Below are 10,002 nucleotides of genomic sequence, written 5' to 3' on the forward strand. Positions count from 1 at the left end.
CCGGCGCGCCTTTTGAGGAGGTCAAAATTGAACGAGAGCAGAAATGTCTTATACGCTTCTGTCTGTGTGTGTGTCCTCCATCTGAGCTTCTTGATATGAACAGATACTAAACGCGGATCCCGGGTTCTCATTTGGCATCCCTCAGCGAAAGAGTCTTTGCATTGCTCTCGGTCGACACTTAAGAAGCTTTCCGTTGGCTTAACTTGAGCCTCTATTAGTACCGCATCGTGGAACGTCTGTATTTAATATTTTTTTTTGCTCCCTCTTCGTGCATCAAGTTATAACCCAACTCTGCTGATAAAAGGAATGAGTGGTAAGGTTACGGAAGGTCAATTAAAACGAATGAATTCTAACAGCTAATGTGTTAGTCAAATGTTGACACTACGCTTTCCCAGTTACTGGAATGGATTATGGAATGAAATTGGTATTTCTTTTTTTCCCCCTGTGAATAATGGGAGGTAATCTGTTCACATGCACTAGGATTATCTAGCCGTTAAATCCGACGAGCTAGGGTCGGTGTTCAGAGGCTTGCATCTCGGCCACTTCTTGCCACCAAACTGTCGTTAACGAGCTATCACGTCCACAGGCGAACTGCCGCGAAAACCCAGAGCATCATCACTGCAGTGGGGTGGGGTTGGGTGGGGTGTTGGTTCCCTTCTGATTCATCTTTTGCGCTATTTACTAGCAGCGCCGCTGACGGCCCTCGCTCAGCACCTCTTCTCCGCTCCGTCAGGTGCCCACAACCTGCTCAACTGCTGACAGCTAAATACATTGTAATTGACGCTTTGCCCGGTAGTACAAGGCTGGATGATAGTCATTAAACGTATATCAACATGGTGGCTACAGTAAATTGGGATTTTGACGAGGTGGTTTGAAGGTTACTTATCAGAGGGGAACGCGCGTGTGAAAAACAGGTTAAAAACTTATCATCCAAGTGAGGCGAACGAAAGACGCCCATTAAATTTTTTAACCACAGCTCGGGAGGAGTATGCCGCTGTGGGCCAGAGAGAGAGAGAGAGAGAGAGAGAGAGAGAGAGAGAGAGAGAGAGAGAGAGAGAGAGAAGGAGAGAGAGTGGGTTTCGCTGCACCGAGGTAATGGGATGAAATTCTTGAAGTGTAGTACTCAGGTTCATATCCATCTGAGGGGGAAAAAATAAATAACAAGTGGGGTGTTTCATAGAAGACTTTAAGTCGACCTAAACACAGCATTCTGCACTTTAAGACACGCTCGTGAGTTCTTCTTGGGGGCTCTTATAACGTTGCGCCTTCGTAAAACGTAAACACGAAAGACGAAAAAGTCGAGGGTGTCGACACCCACCATCGCGCGACATAACCAATTGAAGAAAAAAGTTACGGTCAATTTTTTTTTGTAGGTTTGCCATATCTTACTTTGAGACGCCTATTCAAAGTTTATGGGAGCCAGAGTTACTTGATAAATCATCCATAGTTCAGAGGGAGTCGCTGATGCTTGAATATAATCGCGTGTTTACAGCCATATGGGAGAGAGGTGTTGCAAGCTGCTGGCGACTGATCCTGCGGTAGCACGCCATTTAGAGCTGCTGTAGGAAAGATCATCTCCTCGAGTACTTCATCCCTCTCTCCTTCCTCCTCCTCCTCCTCCACATTGACCAAAATACTTAGATCTTTAAGTTGAGGACAAGATTGTCAGTGATTACCTTCTCAGGATCATGAATAACATCTATGCTAAAAAGAAAAAAATGTAATCTCAGAATTACCTTGACTATAAGCTATGTATGTCGCCCATTAAACGAACTTTGAATCTCGAGAGGAGACTTGTGGATGAATGTGAGATAAATGTGAGTTAGGTGTGTGAGTAGTAACCTCCCATGTGAATGTTGGCCCACATCGCTGTGTTCTGTAAAAGATTTTACCTTGTGAAGTCTTGTTTCATCACCCAAAGTTTTGTTAGAATCTTTGATGGTCTGTGAACCTTTTTAGATCTCAGAAGTCGACTGCTAACCCGATTTGTGACATAAGGTTGGCAGGCTCAGGTTTGATTTACTCATGTTCTCGTCACTCTGTCTGAAGATGTAATATACGAAAGCGCTTGGAAAGCATTTCTCTCCTTGCTCCATTTGCACTCTGGTGCAGAACGAACACCACCTCAGAAAAGCAGCCTGGAGGCGATCTTTATACGCAGATCACACTTATCTCTTAAACAGTCGTGCAGAGTCATCCACACAGGATCGCATAAGGGTTCTCCGTCAGTACATTACAGTTATACCCTGGCTGCGTCGTTTGATAGAGCGAGCTACGCACCCTTGCATTGTGGTCCATACTGATGGCGAGCGATACGAAATTAAAGCCTTTATGTTGCAAGAATGTGTTATTGATGAAGAAAGATGAGTGTACAGAGATGCAGAGTTTCTTGAACTCAAAATTGTGAAATAGATATCTCTATCTGTATCATTATATGTGTCTCTCTATGTTATCAATCATCTTATCTATCTGTCTGTCTATCTATCTGTCTATCTATCTATCTATCTATCTATCTATCTATCTATCTATATATAGATTTTTTTTCGTACTATTCGCCTTTTCCCGCGATAGCGAGGTAACGTTAAGAATAGAGGACTGAGCCTTTGAGGGAATATCCTCACTGGGCCCCTTTCTCTGTTCCTTCTTATGGAAAATTAAGAACGAGAGGGGAGGATTTCCAGTTCCCCGCTCCCTCCCCTTTTAATCGCCTTCTACGACACGCAGGGAATACATGGGAAGTATTCTTTCTCCCCTATCCCCAGGGATAAAATTTTATATATATATATATATATATATATATATATATATATATATATATATATATATATATATATATATATATATATGCAGCAGATTCTTTCCCGAGATGGTAAATCATATTAACTTTTTTTTTCTATTAGCGACATGACAAGGGCAGAAATATGCCTTAATCATGGCCATCCCAGACGATCGTAAAAAAAGAACGAGAAAAAGAAGGAAATTATATCTCATAGTCCCAGTGGCTGTTGGTCGAGCTGACTCATAATAAAGGTGGAGAAGTTACGGGAAGAGGAAAAGACAAAAGAAGGAAGAGAATTTATCAGTTAAGAGAGAAAAAAAAAAAATATAAATGGATAATCTTCGAGAAAAGATAAGTGTGAAGGAGTGTATCTTAAGAGCGTATTTTAAGAGTCCCTCAATTTTTTTTTTTTTTGAACAGTAGTCGGGACTTTGTGACTTCAACCTTTTCACGAAAGAATTTCTTTATACTCTTTGAATACAACGTGTTCATAAGCAGCGTTTTGAAGAGTTGACCACACCGCCCTGATTCATAGCCTTGCCTGAAGATGCCATCAGTGTTGTTCGTCAAGGAAACACCACACACACACACACACACACACACACACACACACACACACACACACACACACACACACACACGCAGCGTGCTTCCTTCCTGAGTGGCAGCCTGTGGTGTTTACTGTGTTCTTGTGTTCCTCATCAGTGGCAAGAAGTGGGCAGTGTGTCCAATTACTCTCCTCAGTGATAGGACGTGTCCAGTGTTTCTTATCGCCGTCAGGACACCCATGAGCGCTCGGTCAGCTAAGCGAGAAATTCCCCCCACATTCCCCCCCCATGTAAGAACACCCACGTGTACTTAATGGACATAATTAAAGGCTATGAACCGTGGAAACCGGAGGGTGGAGACGAGGCTCAGGAGGCGGGTGGTCCAGGAGAGACTAGGAATCATAATGAAGACGAGACATTCGGGACATGACGAAGGAGCCCCCAGGTAGATGGTAAGGAGGGACACCTACCTACGAGTGCATCCGACGAGGTCTTGTCTCATGGCAGCTTGATTAGAGGATGACAAGGGAAAGGCGAGAAGGAGGTGAGAAAGGATTAAAGAAGTAGAATAGCTTAGACCACTGGTGACTGAGGAGGAGACGCGAGTGAGAAAATTGAAGCAGTCGTCTGGTTGGTTTAATTAGTCAGTCAGCCTTCGTCTCGCCCCCTCCTTCAGGAACACAGCTGTGGAGGTAAACGTCGAGGTAATCTTCTCTCATGGGCGTACACTGTCCTTGGCGTTCCGCACTCCACCAACGCTGTTCCAGTCTCTGTACATTTCATTCAGACATGGTTGCTTCTCCCCGTTGTCTGTTTTTTTTCTATGTATCATTATTTTCCCTAACTTTCACCTATCCTTTTATGCTTATGTTCTTTATTCATATCTTCGTTTTTTTTTTGTAATAAGAAAGGCAACTCCTTCTTCGTGTATGTGATGACATCAACCGATAATCAAAAACTTTTTTAGAGGACGAAAACATTTTCGTGGTATCTTGAAAATATGAGAACGTCGGGAAAGACGGAGACCCTCCCACCGCCCCTGCTTGGGGCTCCCCTGTTGTGACTGTGGGTAGGGGACGTACAGTACGTGTTCCCCCTCTCACCTTCTTCACCGGACACCAGGTGCATCATGAGGAACGTATGTCGAGAGTCCCTGGACGAACGCCTTTCCATCCGAGTGTCTTTGCAGAGGGACAGATCCCGCTCCGGCTCACCAGGCCTGTCGAGTGCTACCTGGAATTGCCAGTTCGTGTCTTCCTTGTGTCTCCGCTGGGTATTACAGGCCTGCCTCCTCTGACACCTGGCAGGCATATGGTTAAGTCATAGCACTTCATCAGGATTATACATACCCTTGTGCCCGTGGCACGGCAGCTCCCAGGACTGAGGAGGAGCAGTTCTTACGATACTAGAACCTGTCGACTGTTCTCAGTATAACCCGTGACGGTTTTCCCTAACCCGAGTGCTCTAATGTCATTAGCATTGTAATTGTCATGGTCATTATCTTTAATATTGGCATTTTGTCATTGAAGTCTTAATATTAGCATTACCAAAATTATCATTATTAGATTATTGGCTTTATTATCGTTAGCAGCACCACGATCAGTGTCATCATTACCTTAAATGTTTTCATTAATGATGCTGTTACCAGTAATTGTCACAGAGATTGTAGCAGTAGAGGTTGTGTGAGTTCTAGTTGCATTAGGAACACAGACAACAGCATTGGTGGCAGCAGCATCAGCGCCAACTGTAAGGGATGTAGTGGTGGCATTTACAACATCAGTGGTGTCAGTGACATGAGCATCAACCGTAAGAGTAGCAGTGGTGGCAGTTGCAACACACCATTGGTGTCATTAGCTATTGCAGGAGCAGTGACAGCAGTAGCGTTGGCAGAGGACCCGTCCCTGGCTTGCGGTGGTCGTAGAGAGAGAGAGAGAGAGAGAGAGAGAGAGAGAGAGAGAGAGAGAGAGAGAGAGAGAGAGAGAGAGAGCCAGGCATCAGGATGTGCTCTTTGGACCCACCGCAACGTCCATCCCTGACCATTAATTGACCTGACCTGACTGTACTGAGGCATCACTCCACTCACTCGAATGATCACCTGTGATCTGTCTCATGAGCGCCTTGGCCCAAAACTGCGGAATAATTAGTTCATTTACCACATTTCTTCATGGCTCGCCTTTCCCTCGTCATTTTTAAACTGCATCATTTATAATTTTTACCTTTGCCTCACTGTGTTTTCTTGGCCTCATCTAGATTTTAGCTTCTCATTCTGATAATCTGTTTTTATATCGGTTTTTTGTTCTTCTGCGCGAACTGTCTACTTTTAAAAAATGGTTTTAGACCTTATTTGGCCCCTGTTTATCTTCACTTTTACCAATTTTTTTTTTTATCTTTTTATCATTTGTGTTTATCACATGATTTATGAGTCTTTAGATTAATTATGAGACTCCTGGCTGCTAAGCCTCTGTAATTAGAAATCCTATTTATTTTTCTCCTCGTGTCAGTCATCTGTGATCATAGATTAAATACCCAGTTTCTCCCAAACTTAAAAAAAAAAAATATGTAGCTTACCTAATTGCATAAAAACATTTTCAGCCCTCATTAGAGTTTAAGCTGTTTAGACATTTATTTAGCTTCCTTAAATGTATTAATGTATTTCTAGACATTAATAGAGTTCAGGTTGCACGATTATCGTTGTATTTATGATGTACACTGTAAGACGTGTTCAAATGAATGGGTCAGCCATGCTGGTAGTAGAGACTTGCAGGGGTCGTTTTGCTGGCAAAAATTTGCTTGTGAATTCATAGGCGGACAAATCATGGTGAATAGAACATAGAGGAAGAGGTGATGTAGTTAATGGTGATGATGGGTTCAAAAGGAGAGACTGGAGGAGATGGGAGGAAGGAAGGAAGGAAAGTAAGAGGAAGCATGTCTTTGTTTGATGGTCGATAGGGTTAGAGGTTGAAGAGAGATCATTTGTGGGGAGATGGAAGAGAGTAGGCGATAGGTCAGAACCCAGAGGAACCCCAATTTTGGTAGGGAAGGAGGAGAGAGTCACCTGTCAGTGATTATTACGGTGGACCGACTGGAGAGGATGCTACGCATCAGAGAACAGAAAGAGAAAAAGAAAAACCAAAAGAAGGAAGTTTAGAAAAGGCAAAGAATTATGCCACATTCTGTTTAATGCTTTGGTTAGAAAGCAAAGAATTATGCTTTACTCTGTTTCATACTTTTGTTAGAAGGCAAAGAATTATGCTTTAATCAAATGCTTTTGAGATGTCAGTGTCCTTGAAAGTGGAGGACATTAGCATTGTGAAAGCTATACTGATCTTGATGAAGAAGAAAATGGGATTATAAATGTACGAAAAAGTTGTTTTTCACTTCTCTCTTTAATTTCCTACATACTTCTTCCCCTATTTTTTTTTTATGCCTCACTAACGGCCTGACCCCAAAGAGAACTTTTCTCCGTTCCTGGACTCTGCTGCGTCGTAGGAAAACATAAAGAAATCACAGCGAAATATATATAGTCTGTAAACTTGTTGAAATATATATATATATTGCTTTATGGCCTTACTAGTCAGTGAACTGAAATTCAAGGTGTAACTGTGATCTTTTATTGCTTTATTGCCTTTATCAGTCGTGGACTTAAACTAAGACTGCGATTATCATCGGTAAATTGTAAGTATTGTGTAGGAAATTCTACCTTGCCTCGCGGAGAAGTGGAGGAACGAGGGAATGTCGTGTTGTGGGTATGTGGTAGGGGCAAGTTACCCAAAGCTTGAGGGAGAATGCAGAGGTCGATGCGTTAAGGATGGTGGAGTAAAAAGAAAATGAGAATGAGACTTGTAAAAAAAAAGAGACGAATGGCAGGCATTATGGAGAGACGGCAGGGAGAATTGGATGGAAGGATTATTAGATGAGAGAGAGAGAGAGAGAGAGAGAGAGAGAGAGAGAGAGAGAGAGAGAGAGAGAGAGAGAGAGAGAGAGAGAGAGAGAGAGAGAGAGCAGGTCGTAAGGAAAGGCAGAAGAACCAGAGGAGGAAGGATGAGGAAGAGGCAGGAGAAGTAGAAGGCAGAAGAACCAGAGGAGGAAGGATGAGGAAGAGGCAGGAGAAGTAGAAGGCAGACGGGAAATTAGAAGAGAGATAAGACAGATTTGGCCTTTCTCTCCTACGAGTAGATTAGAAAGTTCTCTCTCTCTCTCTCTCTCTCTCTCTCTCTCTCTCTCTCTCTCTCTCTCTCTCTCTCTCTCTCTCTCTCTCTCTCTGCTAGGGTCTACCTGACGGGGCGGGGGAAAGCAAGTTAAAGAAAGTTTTAGAAGTTAGAGAAGGAAATGAACCAGGAAGGTGTTGATAAAACTAAAGAAACATCAAAAAAAAAAAAAAAATAAGACGGAAGAAAAAAAGCAGAGGTACGTATGAGAAGAGGATTGGAAAATGGAAAAAAAAAAATAGAAGATAAAAAAAAAGAGAATGATGAATCGAGACGTTGATTCGTAACGTCCAGAACAGCATCGCTTTATTGAATGGAAATCATTTTTACGAATCTCCATTTTATGGGCAACCGTGGCCGGCTCTGTGGAAGGCACCAGACACAAGAGAAGCCGCTGGGAACGCCCGGCGTGAGGCGGCCTCTCATGCATGGATAGACAGATGATAAATGCCATGTTGTACAGCACCCCAATTTCGGTCTATGTTTGCGGGAACTGCCAATTTGCAACAGAAATACAAAATGTGTTCGGGATGAATTTTTTTTTTCTCGCCTTAGGTCCGGCACGATATCAGGGGGGGGGAATTTTAGTCTCGAGATAATATTTTTTTCTCTTCTGTCTTTCACTTTCTCATATTTTTTTTTTATTCCTCGCGTCTAAATACCACAATAACTGTGTTTCTCACTTAAGATATTGCTTCGTATATTTTTTTTCAACCGGTGCTTGAGGTAGGGATGACGTAAACGCATCCTCAGCCACATTTGAGTGAGCCTAATTGAAAAATCAGACGGTGGATCAGACGAGCCTTAGATAATTCAATTTTGATTCTCTGTTTTTTACGTATGATGATGATGATGGGTAACTAGCCCCCTTCGCTCACTGGCTGACCATTTGCTGAAGCGTTCGACTTAATAAATGAAATACACGACATAGATATACATATACACCAGCCGACGCATTTCATACGACAGTGGAGTATATTATTACTTGCTTTGTTGAGTGGGTTCCATTCCTTCACTTAAGGATATGGGACAGTTCAGGACCCCTTTAAGAGACGGTTATGAGCTTAGAACCTATGTACTTATTTCTACATTGAAACCTTACTGCATGGTACATGGTGTTCCAGTACATGGTCTACGAGTTCCATGTGGTGATGACTCGCTGTGAGCAGACGGGTTGGGGGTATGTATTATTTACACGTCATTCATTATTGCGTTATTGACCCATTTAGTGGGGGGGGAAGTAGGATTAACTGATGGTTAATGAGATAGGAAAGCTGCTGAGATGTCATAACATTTCCTACTGTACCATTGAGGATAGAATACTGTACAGCTAATTGGTGAAAGAGGTGAGTGTGTGTGTGTGTGTGTGTGTGTGTGTGTGTGTGTGTGTGTGTGTGTGTGTGCTTAAGGGACGTTGTATGTTGGCTAGTCGAATGACATCAGACCAAAAGTCACTCCCTTGAACTCCGTAAGAGAGACCAGCTCTGCAAAGCAGAGTCGAACGGAACAGAAATCCAGGTAACCCACACGGGGGGAGGAAACTTTAAGGAGCAACTCGTCCACTGGTATATAATCACACGAAACACAAGAAGTCCTCATTACCCTCCCACACACCAGGGGCGGACACGGTGGGCCTCTGAAGAAAAAGATGCGAGACGGGAGCGGCAGAAACTGCGCCATATAATTACCGAATCATACCACAGTACGGCAGGAGGAGATTACCCCAAAAAAAGAAAACAAAAAAAAACAAAACTAAATCATTTCGATCATATTGCCATAACTATCCTCGTCAGGTACATTTCTTGATTTCTTCCTTACACATAACTTGAGAGAAAACGAAAATTCCCTCTCTCTATCTTCAGGTTAGAACTTTAAGGACTAGAACCTCTATAGACGGAAGGATGCTCAACTTCCTCCTCCTCTATCAGAGGCGACAGACGCCACTAATGTTCCCGGGCGTTCTGCCCACCACGACCATTAGGTTCCCAAGCCTCCGAGTGACAGCTGTAATTGAATTCATAATGAGGTGATTATCAGTATACTTTACCCCAAGTGCCTTGTCGCGAGACGGTGGTTGGACACGCAAGCCAGGCGGGATATATTAGAGAATTAATGAGGAGGTTTATTATAGACATTCTCAGATGATTATAGCTTCCCTTGGTTTTATGCCCCGCTCGCTATCTTTAGCCAAAAAAGAAATTAAGATTAGTTAAACACAAAACGATGTTCCTGTGCTCTACGCTCGTTTGAGTTTTCTTTGTGTGTTGTGCACATGATATATATATATATATATATATATATATATATATATATATATATATATATATATATATATATATATATATATATATATATTATCCCTGTGGATAGGGGAGAAAGAATACTTCCCACGTAATCCCTGCGTGTCGTAGAAGGCGACTAAAAGGGGAAGGAGCGGGGGGCTGGAAATCCTCCCCTCTCGTTTTTT

The sequence above is a fragment of the Panulirus ornatus genome, chromosome 19 (genome assembly GCF_036320965.1).
Source record: "Panulirus ornatus isolate Po-2019 chromosome 19, ASM3632096v1, whole genome shotgun sequence".
In the NCBI taxonomy this organism is placed as follows: domain Eukaryota; kingdom Metazoa; phylum Arthropoda; class Malacostraca; order Decapoda; family Palinuridae; genus Panulirus; species Panulirus ornatus.